The sequence below is a fragment of the Mastomys coucha genome, unplaced genomic scaffold (assembly GCF_008632895.1).
Source record: "Mastomys coucha isolate ucsf_1 unplaced genomic scaffold, UCSF_Mcou_1 pScaffold18, whole genome shotgun sequence".
Classification (NCBI taxonomy): Eukaryota; Metazoa; Chordata; class Mammalia; order Rodentia; family Muridae; genus Mastomys; species Mastomys coucha.
The window spans coordinates 3,152,096-3,170,607 of record NW_022196900.1 but is presented as its reverse complement, the minus strand read 5'-3'; the positions used below and the strand labels follow the sequence as shown (position 1 = coordinate 3,170,607).

Sequence of the window (18,512 nt, the reverse complement as noted above, 5' to 3'; positions counted from 1 at the left end):
GGGTAGCTTTATGCCTAATTATGAGGCCGTGTTGATGATTGGAAAGACTGATCTGAAACACGTCTGAGGTAGGGGATACCAGTTACTAGTCTGAAATCCAGGAGGCACAGATCTCCTTTTGAAGTCTTATTGCCTCTTATCCTTTATCAGGATTTTATCCCCAATATTTTGGATGTGACTGGAGTAGACGAGTGTGCGTGGCAAGATATCACAACGGTTGCAGCAGCTCTCCCAGGAGGCTGGGGTGGGACAATTGTTTGAGCCTAGGAGTTTGAGCCCAGCCTGCACAACATGAAGAAAGCCTGTCTATTATAGTAAAAAGCAAACCAAAACTGAGAGTTGGTGGTTCACGTCTGCAATCCCAACACTCAAGAAACAGAAGAAGGATGATCAGAAGCTTGCAGCCAGGCTGGGCTACATATGATTTCAAAACAAAAACAAAAACCAAAACTTACTGTGTTCAAGAAAAAAATAATTTTCTGAAGCAATCTTGCTATGTGTTTCTGGAACTCCTGGCTTTAAGGAACCAGAGGTGCAATAGCTATCTATCTAGCTAATTTTTATAAATATATTTATTTTTATAATATATACTTAACAACAAATACCACCCAGTCTGTACCTGCGTTTGGGAGCTATACTTTGTTGCTGGGCAGTGGTGGCACATGCCTTTGATCCCAGCACTTGGGAGGCAGAGGCAGGTGGATTTCTGAGCTCGAGGTCAGCCTGGTCTACAGAGTGAGTTCCAGGACAGCCAGGGCTACACAGAAAAACCCTGTCTTGAAAAAACAAAAAACAAAACAAAACAAAACAAAAACAAATCAAAAACAAATACCATATAAGTATACAAGTATATGCTTATATAAATAGATGTTAATTATGCCTTATCTATTTTTATATGCATGTGGACATGACCAGAGACATCTTGTGGAAATCACTTCTCCGCTTTTGCCGCAGAGGTTGTAGGGATTGAGTTCAGGTCAGGGTTGGATGTAAGTGCCCTTTATCCACTGAGCCATTTTACCAGCCCTAACAGTTCTCTTAATAATTCACAGGCATGGGCTCCTACACCTGGGGTGAAAGGGCGGTCATCTCGGAAGAAATGTGAATCAGTGTCTCTTGCCTATAAATTAAAGTGTTAGAGCTGCATCTCTCTGGAGGTCCCTCTGTCTCTGATTTCTACCTGAAAGGCACAGAGCCGAGCTCTGTGTTTGCCTGAGAATGTAGTTCAGTGGTAGAGAGTTTGCCTAACATGCGCAGAGACCTAAGTTCAAGCCTCACCTGCTGAACTTTGCACCCAGCCAGCTGTGAACTTTGAACTGGAATTGTGTGCCTTATTCCAGTACAGAGTGCACTCAGTGTGCCTGGAGGGGAGGAGGGTTAGGCTGCAGATCCGAATTGAAATGGCCGGCTGTAGGGAACAGCAAGACACGAGGAGGAAAGGTGAGGAGAAAGACACTTTCAAATGACCCTCTTCCCATTCTTGGCCTTCCTTCCTAGCTGTTTCTTCCTTCCTCATATTCTGGAAAGTAGAGGAAAAGGAGAGGAAATTCCTGCTCAAGGACAAAAAAATAAAATGAAATAAAATAAAATATGTCCTCATTTAGGTCAGTGTTCTTACCCTTCCCAGCAGCCTCTAGTTCAGCACATTCTAGCGGATAACGCTGAGTACTCAGTTTTCCTCATGATTTCTTCACACCACAGAATGAATTTTATTCAGATCAACACACTGAAAGTCTATCAGAGTTCTTTCATAACTTGTACCTAAACATAACAAAAATATCCCCAAGCCTACCCTAGTGACTCAGCCTTGCGCCTCAGTCATGTCTGAGGAGAGGAGATAAAACCACAGACGTCTCCTTGGGAGGGCAACCGCCTCACCCATCAGCCATCAGCCATGGTAGCTTTCCACACAGATATAACTCTTGGATGTTGGTTGCTAGCCAAGGATGGCTGATGTCCAATGGTCCTCTGATGATTTCCTGTCCCTAAGGTATCAGGGATACCACAGCAGGTGAGGAGGATTTCTGTCTAGAGTTCCCTCTCCCCACCCCACTCTCTCTGACAGCAGGGAACCCATAGCCAGATGGGATGGGATGGCGATTTGTGAAGGAGGAAGAAAGGCCTGGGGCTGGAGAGATGACTTAAGGGTTAAGAGCACTGACTGCTCTTCCAGAGGTCCTGAGTTCAATTCCCAGCAACCACATGGTGGCTCACAACCATCTGTAATGGGATCTGATGCCCTTTTTTGGTGTGTCTGAAGACAGCTACAGGGTACTCATATAAATAAATAAATCTTTACAAAAAAAGAAAAAGAAACAAAAGGAAAGAAAGAAAGAAAGAAAGGAAGGAAGGAAGGAAGGAAGGAAGGAAGGAAGAAAGAAAGAAAGAAAGGCCTGGTAGGGCAGCATAAGTTTCTCTGGACGCGGAGCAGGACCCCATGTATCAAAGCAGGGTACAAATGGCCTGTCAAGTAATTAGAGAAATTAAATCATCAGCAATTTAATCCTCATATAGCCAAAGTGTGGTGGAGGGACAGAAGGGAAAGAGCTTGGAAAGAAAGAGTGAGGGGAAAAAAGAGCACACAGTCTGAATCACTAGGTCTGCTTGCTTGGGCAAAGTGCTGCAACTTGACATTCTTTCCCACAAATACTGTAATATTCCATTGCCTTCTTCCACAATTTAGTTTCATTTTTTGTCTTTTCCTGCAACTCCACTCTTGCTAAGCTAGCCTGTATATTAAGGATAATTGATTGAAGAATACATTCTCCTCTCTCTCTCTCTCTCTCCCTCTCTCTCTCTCTCTCTCTCTCTCTCTCTCTCTGAGTATGTGTGCATGCATGTGTGCGTGTGACTTTACTACACTTGAGACAGAGCCTTGTTGTGTACCCTTGACTGGTCTGGAATTTTGTAATTCTGCCTTAGCCTCCCAAATACTGAGATTATAGGTGTTTACAACCATGATAAAATAGAAAATTTCTCTTATAGGTTCTTTCTACTTCAAATGAAATCTCATTAGTAGTTTAAAAATTAGCCAGATGCGACGGTGCATGTCTTTAATTTCAGCGTTCAGAAGGTCAAGATAGACAGATCTCTGAGTTGAAGGCTACAAAGAGTAATCCTGTTTGGAAAAACAACAACAACAAAAAAAATTGTTTGTTTAAACTGGGCATAGTGATGAACGCCTTAATCCCAACACTCAGGAGGCAGAAGCAGGCAGATCTCTGTGAGTTCGAGGCCACCCTGGTCTGAATATTGAGTTCCAGGACATCCATGACTATGTAGAGAGACCCTATCTCAAAAAAACAAAAAACAAACAAAAAGTTGTTTAAAACTACACAGCAGGGCTGGAGAGATGGCTCAGCGGTTAAGAGCACTGACTGCTATTCCGAAAGGTCCTGAGTTCAAATCCCAGCAACCACATGGTGGCTCACAACCATCCATAATGAGATCTGATGCCCTCTTCTGGTGTGTCTGAAGACAACTATAGTGTACTTACATATAATAATAAATAAATCTTTAAAATAAATAAATAAATAAATAAAATTACACAGTGTTGTGGATTTGGTCTAATGCTACTTATATTATGTTAATCTAGTCCCCAAAATTACATGGGAATCTGCATGCCTGCACATAAGACGCTGAGGGACCTGCCCCTAGTTGGTTTTGATTGGTAAATAAAGTTGCCAGTAGCCAATGACTGGACAGAGACACAGAGGTAGGACTTTAAGATTCCTGGGCAACAGACTAGGAGCAGGAAGGAGTAGCTGCCAGGTCTGAAAAGGCAGGACAGAGAGTCAGCCAACATGTAAGAGCTAGGGAAGAGCAGCCCCTGCCACCCCTCCCCCGCAACTGGGTCTAGGGTCACAACAATGGAAGACAGATTTTAGTAAGTAATCACTCAGGAACATCAGAGGGGAGGTGTTAGCCACATGAAGGTGTGGGAGTGGCCCAGCCATTGAGCTGTTTAAGGCATATTAAAATATAAAGCTCTGTGTGTGTGTGTGTGTGTGTGTGTGTGTGTGTGTGTGTGTGTGTGTGTGTGTGTGATTCACTAGGGAACCCAGAATATTGGGGCGAGTAGAAAGGAATTCAAATTTGCTACTGCCTGGTCGAATAGAGGAGAGATTAATTGGCAACTGCAGTCACACATGGTTGATAAACCATCACTTTGGAGGCTAAGACAGAAAGTTTGTGAGCTTTAGGTCAACCTGGATTACATAGTAAGTTCAAAAAGTTGGAAAACTATTAGACAACATAGCCAATAGCAATAAGACTTGACCTAGAAACCTGAGATATGATTACTGTTGGATTTTTGATTCGATCAAATTAGTTAAGAGTAATAGAATGGCAAGCAGTGGCGGCTCACACATTTAATCTCAGCACTTGGGAAGCAGAGGCAGGCCAATATTTTGAGTTCAAGGCCAGCCTGGTCTACAGAGTGAATTCCAGGACAGCCAGGTCTACACAGAGAAACCCTGTCTCATAAAACCAATCCCCACCCCTCCACATGTCTCTAATTAGCTCTAAGGAGATACTCATATTGATAAATATAGCCAGGCAGTGGTGGCACATGCCTTTAATCTCAGCACTTGGGAAGCAGAGGCAGGTGGATTTCTGAGTTCGAGGCCAGCCTGGTCTACAGAGTGAGTTCCAGGATAGCCAGGGCTATACAGAGAAACCCTGTCTCGAAAAAACAAAACAAAACAAAAACAAAAAGATAAATATAGATGGAGTATTTGCGTGTATTGGGGAGGGGGCTTTCTTGGTATGTGACTAGCCTAGCCTAGACCTCTTGTTTTTTTCTCCAAAGTGCTAGAGTACAGGTGTGCCCCATAACTTCAGCTGTCCTGAAGTATCTAGTATCAGACCAACCCCTTGGCTCTGGCTGTGGACAAAGAGGCTTTGTGGTGGGTTGGCCTCTTGCTGCTTGTATTCCAGTGCTAATTCTGGTTCCTCTATAGCTGGTTGCAATAGAAAGGAGAGTACAGGAAAACCCAAGTAACCTTTGTGACCTTGCCCCCAAGTTATTTCTGACCAGTGAATAAAGATATCCACAGCTAATAGCTGGGCAAAAGAGACATAGGCAGGCTTCCTTGGGCGTTGGAGGAGAACCAGAGGGAAGGAAGAAGGAGAGGAGGAAGAAAAGGTCACTGTGGGTTAGGAGTCAAGATAACATGGCCCTGAGGGCTGGCCAATTGGAGCTAAGAGCAGCCCAGACCGGGGTTATCAACAGGAAATAGATTTTAATAGCGTAGAGGGTAGATATCTGCCCAGTTCTACTAGTGCTGATTAAGGCTTATTGTAAATATAAAGGTTGTGCGTGTCTTTTATCTGGGAACTAAACAGTCAAAGGCAGGGCAGAACCTCCAGACTGAGATTAAAAATTTCTACAAGACATTATGAAAATCCAGAGGGATATAAGGCCTTTATATAATGGCCTATGCCTAAGACAACTTCTTGATTTATAGTGGGCCATTTCTAGTATTGATCCCAGTATGCCAGACAACAATGAACTGTGTCCCTGAACCAGGGTTTTGGGAGAGAAAAAAATGGGTTGAGCAGCTATTTGTTTTTTGTCCTGCCTCTCGTTTATTCACTGGGTTTTGTGTTGCCTGGCCTCTGAGGCTCAAGATTCCCCTTTGCTGAATTGCAATGATAATTTTTCTTTCTGGGGATTTTCCCAAAGGCTCAAGCCAGATACCACTATGAGATGGCTGCTGCTGCTGCTGCTTCTCCTTCTCCTCCTCTTCCTCCTCCTCCTCCTCTTCCTTCTCCTCCTTCTTTCCTTCTCCCTTCTCCCTTCTCCCTTCTCCCTTCCTTCTTCCTTCTTCCTTCTTCCTTCTCCTTCTTCCTTCTTCCTTCTTCCTTCTTCCTTCTCCTTCTCCTTCTCCTTCTCCTTCTGCCCCTGCCCCTGCCCCTGCCCCTGCCCCTGCTCCTTCTTCTTTATTTTTTTTTTTTAACTCTTATTTTCAAGACAGGTAGTAGGAATAAATCGAGGTTTATTCCCAGCACTTGGGAGACAGAGGCAGGTGAAGTTTTATGTGTTGGAGGCCAGCCTGGTCTACATAGCTAGCTCAGAACAGCCAGGGCTACATAAAAAACACATCTATAAATAAATAAGAGAGAATACTGAACATGATTTACCTATCTTCTCTCCAATCACCTTTTTGCATTTTATAACAGAATTAGTAGTCAATCCATTATCCTAGATTCTTACCTCAACAAAAAGAAACTGAACAGGAATGGGAATTGACTTCAGAAAGCACTAAAAAGATCATGAACAGAAACAGATTTAAATCTTTAAGGACCATTTAAAAATGTAAGGAACTCGAAAAAACAAAAAATTAAAAATTAAAAAAAAAATAAGGATCATGTTCACCAGTTCACGAAGGGCATGCCTGCATTCACAAGCAAATAGACACAAGAGAGGTGAGGTGGTTTGAATAAAACGGCCCCCATATGCCCATAGGGAGTGGCACTATTAGGAAGCGTGGCCATGTTGGAGGAAGTGTGTCACTGGGAGTGGGCTTTAAGGTCTCAGATACTCAAGCCAGGCCCAGTGCTTCCCTCTTCCTGCTGCCTGCCGATCTAGATGTAAAATTCTCAGCTTCCTCTCTAGCACCAGGTCTGCCTGCTTGCTGCTGTGCTTGGTAAAGGACTCATGCTCTGAACTGTAAGCCAGCCCTAGTCAAATGATTGCTTAAAAGAGTTGCCATGGTCATGGTGTCTCTTCCCAGCAATATATACCGTAGGACAGAAAGTTTCCCTCTTTGTTGTTGCCAACTTTATAAAGACCTCCGACCAACTGAATCATCTATGATGCGCAGTTAGCAATCAACTGTACCAAGGCAGGGAAAAAAAGCCGCTGCACTTGTGTGGTGGTCAGAGACCAACAGTCAGGAGTCCGTTGTCTCCTTCCCTTATAGGTTCCAGGGAACCTATAAGGTTAGTTCTTGTTCTTCTTTGGTCCACGCGACACAGGTAGTCATATGGGAAGAAGGAGCCTCAGTTGAGAAAATAACTGAACCAGACTGGCCTGCGGGCAAGCCTATAGGGCATTTTCTTGATTAATGATTGATGTGAGGGGGCTTGGGGCTGGAGAGATGGCTCAGTGGTTAAGAGCTTGTACTATTACTGCAAAGACTGTGAGTTCAATTCCCAGCACTCACACAAGGCAGCTCACAGCTGCCTTTAACTCCAAGCTCAGGGAATCTGATATCCATCTGCCACCCTGCTATACAAACACAACTAAGTATCTTCCTTTTTTTTTTTTTTTTTTTTTTGAGACAGGGTTTCTCTGTTTAGCCCTGGCTGTCCTGGAACTCACTCTGTAGACCAGACCAGGCTGGCCTCGAACTCAGAAATCCGCCTGTCTCTGCCTCCCAAGTGCTGGGATTAAAGGAGTGCGCCACCACTGCTGGGCAACTAAATACTTTTTTTTTTTTTTTTTGGTTTTTAAAGTCAGGGTTTCTCTGTCTAGCCCTGGCTGTCTTGGAACTCGAACCTGTAGACCTGGCTGGCCTCGAACTCAGAAATCTGCTTGCCTCTGCCTCCCAAGTGCTGGGATTAAAGGCGTGCACCACCACTGCAGGGCTAAGTAACAAAACAGAGGTGTGAGCTTAGCCCACTGCCAGCAGTGTCTCCTGTGGATAGGTAGTCCTAGGTGGCATAAGAAATCAGGGTGAGCAATCCCTAGGGTGCAAGCCAGAGAGCTGTGTTCCTTCGTGGTGCCTGTTTCAGTTCCTCTGAGTTCTTCCGGTGAGTGCCTGCCCTAGCTTCCTTGTTGATTGATGTCCTGTGATTCTGACTTGTGACCACAATGAACCCTTTCTTCCCTGAGTTGCTTTGGGTCCCACTGTTTATTTCTACAACTGAAACAAGGTAGGGCACCTGGCAAGGTGTACCACTGAGCCATCGTGCCTCTGGTCCCTCTTCTGGTTGAGCAGGCTTGGGGAGGATGCTGGTCTGGTAGTGTCTTGACGTCTTCCCCACCCTCACTCTTTTGTCATAGGTCTCCTGTAGCCTAGACTGGCTCCAGACTCACCTTTTGTGACCTTAAATTCCTGGTCCTCTTACCTCTCTACCTTCTGAGTGCTTGGATTCTAGGGATTCACCATCACAACTGATTTTTGTTCTTTTCTAAGGCCTGGAGGCCCAGCTCTTCTATCATGACTTTGAATACTTCTGCACCCTCCAAAGAATTACTTTTGTCCATATGACATTAACCACAGTTGGGTCCTGTTACTTATGAGCTGATCATAATAGTCTACCCTCAACTAAACTACTTTGGCATGTGGATTAATTTGAACTGGAGACAGATGAAAATGCACAGATGTGGGAGGAAACCATGTTGGAGCTTCCCTGAGCCTTCCAGTAGTTAGAGTCACAGTCAGGGGGTCAACACTGATACACTCTTTCTGGAAAACAGTTGGCATAACCACTCTTAAAATATTTATAACCGGGCTGGTGAGATGGCTCAGCTAGCTGTTCTTCCGAAGGTTCTGAGTTCGGATCCCAGCAACCACATGGTGGCACACAATCATCTGTAATGAAATCTGATGCTCTCCTCGGGTGTGTCCAAAAAGAGCGGGCCAGAGCAAGTGGGACCGGCAGAGGTCCTGAGTTCAATTCCCAGCAGCCACACACATGAGGCTCATGGCCATCTGTACAGCTACAGTGTACTCATATACATAAAATAAATAAAATAATAAATAAAAATCTTTAAAAAAATATTTATAGCCGGGCAGTGGTGGCGCATGCCTTTAATTCCAGCACTTGGGAGGCAGAGGCAGGCGGATTTCTGAGTTCGAGGCCAGCCTGGTCTACAGAGTGAGTTACAGGACAACCAAGGCTACACAGAGAAACCCTGTCTTGAAAAAAAAAAATATTTATAACCATTTATAACCGTTGGCTTAGTACTGGGACTATGGTCCTATACTAGAAGCACAACTTAGCTATGACCAAGCACAGTATGTTTGCATCACTGTGAGTGCAAAGACAGAGATAACATAGCTAAGAGATAAGGGAATGAGAAAAAGTGCACGAGCCGGGCAGTGGTGGCACATGCCTTTAATCCCAGCACTTGGGAGGCCAGCATGGTCTACAAAGTGAGTACCAGGACAGCCAGGGCTACACAGAGAAACCCTTTCTCGAAAAACCAAAAAAAAAAAAAAGAAAAAAGAAAAAGAAAAAGTGCATGGAAATTATTTCCAAAGCAATTCTGTCCTCAAAGAAAAGGTGAAGATTTTACTGGGGTATTCAGTGCCTATTCATGTAGGGAAGTATTGTGGATGGGCACATTCATGTACATGCTTAGTTTAAGGTGATATTTAACAAGGAGGAATGACAGAAACACTTTTGGGGCATGCTTAACTCAAAGACATTGTTTTCCTTATCTCCATGACAAAAATCCCTGGCTTGGGCTGGTGAGATGGCTCAGCGGGTAAGAGCACTGACTGCTCTTCCGAAGGTCTTGAGTTCAGATCCCAGCAACCACATGGTGGCTCACAACCACCCATAATGAGATCGGACGCTCTCTTCTGGTGTGTCTGAAGACAGCTGCAGAAAATTACACTGGAGAGAGCGGGGAGGGGAGGGGGGGCGGAGCTAGCAGGGCTTGCAGAGGTCCTGAGATCAACAGCAGCCACACACATGATGGTTCACAGTCATCTGTACAGCTACAGTGTACTCATACACATAAAAAAATGAAATAAAAATAAATCTTTAAAAAAAAAATCCCTGGCTTAGGGAAGAGAAGTTTATTTCCGATCACAGTTTCAGAAGTCACATGTCAGAAGGAATGGCAGCTAGAGCAGCTGGGTCCATAGCAGTGAGGGGAGTAGTGACTGGAAGTTTGTCTTTCTAAGGTGCTTCCAAAACTCCTGGGTTGTATAAGGAAGAGATACAAGCAGTGGGCAAGCAGTGTGAATACAGAAGCAGTGTCAGCCCATCATCATTTCATCATTATTTGTTCATCATTATTTCAGGCCTGGTTCTGTAGGTTCAGGCTAGTGACAGCCCCCATGAACTCCTTTTTTTTTTTTTTTGGAGACAGGGTTCCTCTGTGTAGCTCTGGCTGTCCTGGAACTCACTCTGTAGACCAGGCTGGCCTCCAACTCAGAAATCCGCCTGCCTCTGCCTCTCAAGTGCTGGGATTAAAGGCATGCGCCACCACTGCCTGGCCCATGAACACGTCTTCTTCTTTTTTTTTTTTAAAGATTTATTTATTTTATGTATGTGAGTACACTGTAGCTGTACAGATGGTTGTGAATCTTCACGTGGTTGTTGGGAATAGAATTTTTAAGACCTCTGCTCGCTCTGGTCGGCCCCGCTCACTCAGGCCCAAAGATTTATTTATTATTATACATAAGTACACTGTAGCTGACTTCAGATGCACCAGAAGAGGGCATCAGCTTTTATTACAGGTGGTTGTGAGCCACCATGTGGTTGCTGGGATTTGAACTCAGGACCTTCTGAAGAGCAGTAAGTGCTCTTACCCCCTGAGCCATCTCCCCTGAGCCATCTCGCCAGCACCCCCATGAACACTTCTTAAATAGCATATCTAAATAAAGAGATGGACAAGAAAGAATCTGACCCAAAGTCAGACATAAAAAAAAAAAAGACAGACACAAAATAAAAGTAGATATACCAGCTTTTGTCCCACTTGCAGTTACCCCACTGGGCACGTGCAGGCCCAAGTGAAGTGCTTCTAACAGTGATGGCATCTGGGCTGGTGAGATGGCTCAGTGGGTAAGAGCACCAACTGCTCTTCTGGAGGTCATGAGATCAAAATCCCGGAACCACATGATTGCTCACAACCATTTGTAATGAGAAACAAATAACGAACCTATGGGCCGGAACGAATGGGGCTGGAGTGGGAGGGCGGGGGGGGGGGGGGAAGAGCAAGAGGGAGAAAGGGAAGGGGAAAAAGAGTGAGAGAGAAAAACAATAGTGGCATCTGATTCTGATCTAGTACTCTCACTTCTGGATATGTGTCTTGTAACACTAGAACTTTGTACAGAATCTTCTGCAGGCAGCCCTACATGCTTTAAATCGGCATCTGATACATGATGGGATAGCCACCACTCTAGGAATCAAAGAATAGAAATGACAGTGACCCGTTAGTCGCCCACCAGAACTATATTTCTTTCTGTTCCCTCCTGCTCGGCTTGTCCAGAAACAGGGTGTTTATAGGAGACACAACAATGATTCCATTGAACTGGGAGTTAAGACTGCCACAGAATCAAGAGGAAAATAAGGGAGTCACTGTGTTAGCTAGGGTGACAGATCCTGATGACCAAGAAGAAACTGTGCTTCTCCTACATAGTGGCGATTGACATGGCCTTGTCTAGAATGCAGAGATCCCTTTACAGACGACGAACACACAGATGTAGACACAGATTAGATACAGAATAGATCGCCGGGCAGTGGTGGAGCACGCCTTTAATCCCAGCACTTGGGAGGCAGAGGCAGGCGGATTTCTGAGTTCCAGGTCAGCCTGGTCTATAGAGTGAGTTCTAGAACAGCCAGGGATACACAGAGAAACCCTGTCTCAAAAGACCAAAAAAAAAAAAAAAAAAAGGGAGGGGGCATTCCTAAGGCCGGAAGTTTGCTAGTATGCTGAAAAAGACAGATAGTCAAAAGCCAACAATAGGGATTTTTGTTTGCCTGTTATGTTGTTCCCCTGAGATAAACACAGGCTCCAAGAGGCTAGGCCTGTGGTGGGCTACATGCCTGACCCTCACAGGTAAGCACAGGCCTTCTACAGATCTCTGGGTGACTTGTCCCTGTTGTGGGTAGGGATTCCTCAGAGTTAATGTGTGGTAGGCAGAAAAAGCAAAGCAGGGTATGGCTCCCTGATCCTCACAGTGGATGTGGCTATAGCAACAGAAGACAGAAAAAAAGGGGATCACACTATCCTCCACCTTTGATGCAGAATTCAGTGTTGTGGTTGGACAAGCACCAGCTAATTCAGGAAAATGTTATGAACAAGTACTACCACTGGTTTAAAGACATGGAGAATTGACTCAAACTCAAAACTCATCTGTACACTCACCACTTATTTATTTATTTATTTATTTATCCATCTATTTATTTATTTTAGAGACAGGATCTCACATAGCCCAGCCTGGTCTCTTACTCCCTATGTAAGAGGCTGGCATTCAATATCTGAACTCTATTCTTCTCCAGTCCTGGGATTTCAGTACTGGTGTCTGCCATCTTTACTGGATATATATACCATTTTTTTTTTTTGTTTTTATTTTTGTCTTTTTGGGGGGACAAAGTCTCCTATAGCTCAGACTGGCCTCAATCTCTTCTTGCTCCCGCTTCCACTGATGCTGGGATTGCAGGAGTGAACCAACAGCCTCAGCTTTACATGCGCATTTTTAGATTAAACTATTAGTTTATCTATTTGTGAGTGCCGCAGTGTGTATATGGAAACCTGAGGACAACTTGAAGGACTCAGCAGGCCCTTCTGCCATTCGGGTCCCGGGGTTGAAATGCAGGTCATCAGGCTTGGTGGCAAGTACTTTTACTCACTGGGCTATCTTGCCTTTACATCCCCATTTTTAGGAAATATATTTCTCTGATAGAAAAACATTTTGAAGACTGATATCGTAGATCCACAGAGTCAACATGGCAGCTTTCACATTATAACAATAAAGATGTCATGGCTAGAGGCATATGTGATTAAAACAAAAGAAAGAAAAAGACTGTCCTACAAAATATGAAACCCTTAGAATATTCCTCAACCATTGGTAGTACGTGTGTGTGAATGTGTGGGTGTTCAAGAGCACATGTCAAAGTATTTGTGTGGAAGTCAGTTCTACCCTACCATGTAGGTCGCCAGGCTCCTATGGCAAGTGCCTTTACCTGCTGGCGCTTCTCATTGGGCCTTGTTTTGTTTTATACGAGTCTGGATCTTGAATAAGGGCCCTTTCTCAAACAAACACAACAAATGAGCAAACAAAGAGGATGAAAGTTTTATCTTTTCATTTTCTCACATAACGGAGAGATTAGCAGGCAGGAGAGTGAGCAAACAAGGAACTTCAATAACTCACCCAGAAGAGCTGGGCTGGGTTTAGCTCACTGGCACAGTGTTTGCTTAGTGTGCATGGATGTCCTGCGCTGGGTCCCTCACACTGAAAGAAAATAATACCAACTGTAATTGTATGCACTTATAAATCCTACCAGTGTGTGTTGTTCCAAGTCATACATAAATATAATCTGTACTTTCAAAAGAGTTGATGTTGGGGAGTAAAATATTTCCGGTTCTGAATAAAGAGGAAAAACATCAAGAATACTAGGAAAATATTAAAAGAAAAAACAGTTGTTTTTCCCACCCAGATGTTCAGTGCTGTAGCCCTTACACTTCTACAGACCAGAGGTCGCGGGCTCAGGTTCTGGTTCATTTGATAGGAGCCTGCGGGACTGAGCTGTGGGGGTTGTCTGGCAGGCTTGGCAGCCATCCCTGCCAATCTGCTCTTTGTTGTTTTGGGTTTTGTTTTGCTTTGCTTCTCCAGTGCTGAAGACAGAACTCAGGGTTTGGGGTACTGGGCACGGGCTCCACCAAGTCACATCTCCAGCTCTTTCCATTTTATTAATTTTTTTGTTTTGTTTTTTGTTGTTGTTGTTATTTTTGAGACAGGGTTTCTCTGTATAGCCCTGGCTGTCCTGGAACTCACTCTGTAGACCAGGCTGGCCTCCAACTCAGAAATCCGCCTGCCTCTGCCTCCCAAGTGCTGGGATTAAAGGAGTGCTCCACCACTGTCTGGCCATTTTGTTAATCATTAATTTATTTATTTACACTAATTTTTTTATTAAATTTATTCCCTTTACAACCCAGTATCAGCCCTTGCTCTCTTCCCAGTATCCCCCCTCACAAATGTCCTCCCCCATTCCCCTTTTCCCTTCTGTTTTGAGAAGTCCCCCTCACAAATGGCACCCACTCCCACCCCCTGCACATCAAGTCTCTGCGGGAGACTTGTCCTCTCCCACCGAGGTCAGACAAGGTTGTCCATTTAGGGGGTGCAGCACCCACAGGCAGATGACAGACTCAGGGCCAACCCCTGCTCCAGTTGCTTGGGAGACCCGCATGAAGACAAAGTTGCTCATCTGTTGCATATGTGGAGGGGGCCTAGGTCCAGCCCGTGCTTGCTCTTTGGTTGGTGATTCAGTCTCTGAACTCACAAAGGGTCCAGGTCAGTTGATTCTGTTGGTCTTCCTGTGGAGTCTCTGTCTACTTTGGATCCCCAAATCTTTCTCTCAGCTCTTCTGACTCCCCAAGCCCTCAACTCGCCGAGCTCCATGTAATGTTTGGCTCTTTCCATCTCTTTCCACTGCATCTCTTTCCATTGATTGCTGGGTGGAGCCTCTCAAAGGACAGTTATGCTAGGTTCCTGTCTGCAGGCATAACAAAGTATCATTAATAGTGTCGGGGATTGGTTCTTGCCCGTGGGATGGGTCTCAATTTGCGGCAGTTATTGGCCATTCCCGCTGTCTCTGCTCCATCTTTGTCCCTGTACATCTTGTAGGCAGGACACATTTTGGGTTAAGGATTTGTGGCTGGATTGCTGTCCTTGTCCTTCCACTGGAAGTTCTGCCTGGCTACAGGAAGTGACCACTTCAGGATCCATAGCTCCCACTGCTAAGAATCTCAGCTAAAGTTGCCCCCTTAAACCCTCTGGGGCCTCTCTTCCTCCCAGGTCTCTGGCATGTCCTCAGGGTGTTACTTAGCCCAAACTGGCTTCTAATTTACCATGTAGCCAAGGATGATCTTGAGTTTCTAATCTCCCTGCCTTTGCCTCCAGAATTCTGGGAGACAGACTCTTGCCATTGTTTGTCTGTTTAGATTACTTTAAGACAGAATCTCCTTAGCTAGCCAGGCTTACCTCAAATACTGACCTTCCTGCTTGGCCTCCAAAGTGCGGAAATTACAGGAAAGTGCCACAAAACCCAGCTCCATTCATTCACCTTAAATATGCTGTGCCCTTGGGTCTCAGAAGTATTCTCAAGGTGGACAAATAATTACATTCCTGTGCCTCAAAGACCTCTAAAGTCTCTGAATCATGTAAGAAATAACAGGAGGGCTGGCAAGACGGCTCAGCGGATAAGAGCACTGACTGCTGTTCCGAAGGTCCTGAGTTCGGATCCCAGCAACCACATGGTGGCTCACTACCACCCGTAATGAGATCTGACGCCCTCTTCTGGTTCGTCTGAAGACAGCTATAGTGAATTACGCCGGAGAGAGTGGGGCCAGATTGAGCAGGGCAGCAGAGGTCCTCAGTTCAATTCCCAGCAGCCACACACATGATAGCTCATGGTCATCTGTACAGCTACAGTGTACTCATACACATAAAATAAAATAAATCTTTAAAAAAAAAGAAAGAACAGGAATCTTTCAAGTACTATAAACCTTGTGTTTATGACAAGGCATTAAAATCTTTTTACCTCTTTTGCCTTGTAAGATATTTATACAAATGTTGTAATACTCTTTGCCTAGTAAATCTTAGTTTCCATAAAGGTTCACTGCCTATTCTAGGAATGTGGTGGCCCAGAACAGTAAGCCCTCCCTCCTCCCTTCACTTCCTGTCTGTGTTTCTCTTACTAGCTAATGGAGTAAGATTATGAAGTCTGACTGAAGCCAGGAGGGAAAGACCCAGCTACTGTTTGAGTTAGAATAGAAACCAAATGTACTTTCTAACCAAAAAACACCTACCAAGTACAGGGATTAAAGGCTTTGCCACCGTGCCTAGCTCACGGGACAGGCCTCCTTTGATGGTGTTGCTTCTACATTCATGTTTATATGAAATTTTCTGAGACAGACCACAGACACCTTAGGGGTCAAGTTTTTCTTCTCTTCTTTTTGGAGAAAAGGAACAGGACGATGTCATTTATTTGTTTATTTCATTTTGCCAACAGAACTGTCTTTGCCGTAAACTAATGGCTTAGACTTTGTACACTGAAGACGGACTCTGATATTCCAGATGTCTTGGTGTATGCGGATACATATCTTGGAATCCTAACCCAGGACTTGGGACCTCTGTTGAGACTATGGGTTCAAAGAACATTTCATTGATGTTTGTTTTGTTTGCTCTGCTTTCTCCCTTCTTGTTCATTGGATATGGTACCTTTTCATTTATCTTTAATCTTATACTGATGGATGTTTCAACTGCATGATGTTGCTTCTGCTTGTGTGCAGTACCCAAGAACAGTGTGTCAGGTGTCCGGGAACTGGAGTCACAGACAGTTGAAAGCTGCCATGTGGGTGCTGAATTGAACTCAGGACCTCTGGATGAGGCAACAGTGCTCTTAACTACTGAGCCATCACTCTAGCCCCCCATGGCACCTTTCCTAATTCTGCTACCACTACCTTAGACTCATTCAGTTGGAATAAGAAAGAACGGAAGGATCTTCTTTCTCAGTACAATATATAGAATTGGGATATGTATATTAAAATATAATATGTATATATATAAGATATGTAGTATTAGTTAGGGTTTGTATTGCTGTGAAGAGACACCATGCCCACAGCAGCTCTTAGAAGGAAAACATTGAATCGGGGCTAGCTTACCGTCCATTATTGTGATCTCAGGGAACATGGCAGCACAGAGGCAGACATGGTGCTGAAGAAGTAAGTAGCTGAGAGTTCTACATCCAGATCGGCAGACAACAGGAAGGGAGTGAGACTCGGACTCTGGGCCTGGCTTGAGCATCTGAGACCTCAAAGCCCACTTCCAGTAACATACTTCCTCCTAAAGCCATACCTACTACAAGACCATACCTCTGAATAGTGCCGCTTCCTATGGGCATATGGAGGGCATTTTCTTTTTTCTTTTTTTTCTTTTTGGTTTTTCGAGACAGGGTTTCTCCGCATAGCCCTGGCTGTCCTGGAACTCACTCTGTAGACCAGGATGGCCTCGAACTCAGAAATCCGCTTGCCTCTGCCTCCCAAGTGCCGGGATTAAAGGCGTGCCCCACCACCGTGTGGCTAAAACGGTACTTGTGTGCCAGGAGAGGACATCAGATCCCATTACACATGATTATGAACCATCATATGGTTGCTGGGAATTGAACTCAGGACCTCTGGAAGATCAGCCAGTGCTCTTAACTGCAAAACCATCTCTCTAGCCCAAAAGTCTTATTTTCATACAGACCAAGCTAGCTAGTGAGACTAGCCATAGAGAGCAATCCCTGGGCTTGACTGAGACCCTGTCTCACTGAATAAGGTAGAAGAGCGATGGAAGATCATTTCCAACATCAACCTTGGGCCTTTTTATGTAGGCACATACACAAATTAATTATTTATGTTTCCATTCTGTGAGTAGACACCATAAGGAAACTTATTTTTAAAAAGCATTTAATTGGGGGGTTGCTTACAGTTTTAGAAGGTGAGTTGGTGACCACCATGGCAGGAAACAAGGCAAGTGTGGAACTGAGTTGTAGTTGACACTAAGACTGGGCCTGGCTTGGGTTTTTGAAACCTCAAAGCCCACTACCAACACACACCTTCCCCCTACAAGGCCACACCTCATAATCCTTCCCACTAGGGACCAAGCATTCAAAGCCTACGGGGAAGGGGGGGGTCATTCTTATTCAAACCACTACAGTGTGCATATATACCACCTTGTGTCTATTCATGCATTTACCCACACACATGAAAAAAATACACATGGAAGATATACAGACTTCTGTACACATGGATTGTAGGAGCCAAGCTTTGTGGTCCATACTTGTAACCATAGTTACTTTGGGATGCTGAGATAGAAGGATGGGAAGTTTAAAGCTAGCTGGGGAAACAAAAACAGTACTTCTTAAGGAAGAAAAGCCAAGCTGGATGGGCCATGTCTGTAACCCCAGTTCACAGGAAACTGAAGCCAAGGCAGTATCAGAAGTCCAAGGCCCACCCAGCCCACAGTACAAGCCTGTCTAACAACAAGACAAAGCAAACACAAGGAACGTTAGCTCAGTTAGAGGAGAGCTTGCCTAGCACACAGCAGCAATAGAGTCACAAATAAAAGAGATCAAAAGTTCCAGATCGCCAGGCGGTGGTGACTCGAGCTTTAATCCCAGCACTTGGGAGGCAGAGGCAGGTGGATTTCTGAGTTCGAGGACAGCCTGGTCTACAGAGTGAGTTCCAGGACAGCCAAGGCTACACAGAGAAACCCTGTCTTGACAAAAACCAAATTAAAAAAAAAAAAGTTCAAGATCATCATTGGCTCACTTGAGCTAGAGAGTAGGGTTAGGGGGAGGAAAAATAAAGAAGAATGGGGAAGAAAAACAAAAGGTTAAAAAAAAAAGTGGGGGGGGGGAGTTGGGGTTATATAGCTCAGTGCTAGCATTTTCCATGCAAGAAGACTTAGGTTTGATTAGTAGCACTCAAAAGTTATTGTAAAGCTGAGGGCATAGCAGAGTGGTAAAGAACTTGCTTAGCATAAGAAAGGCCTTCAGCTGGGCAGTGGTGGCGCACACCTTTAATCCCAGCACTTGGGAGGCAGAGGCAGGCAGATTTC

General features: G+C 44.6%; 1 protein-coding gene across 3 annotated transcripts in view; it reads right to left on the bottom strand.

Moving 5' to 3' along the window:
• Ubap1 (ubiquitin associated protein 1) overlaps positions 1-18,512 on the bottom strand; it is a 71,923-nt gene that overhangs the window by 52,112 nt on the left and 1,299 nt on the right. The gene's annotated exons all lie outside the window — the stretch shown is intronic.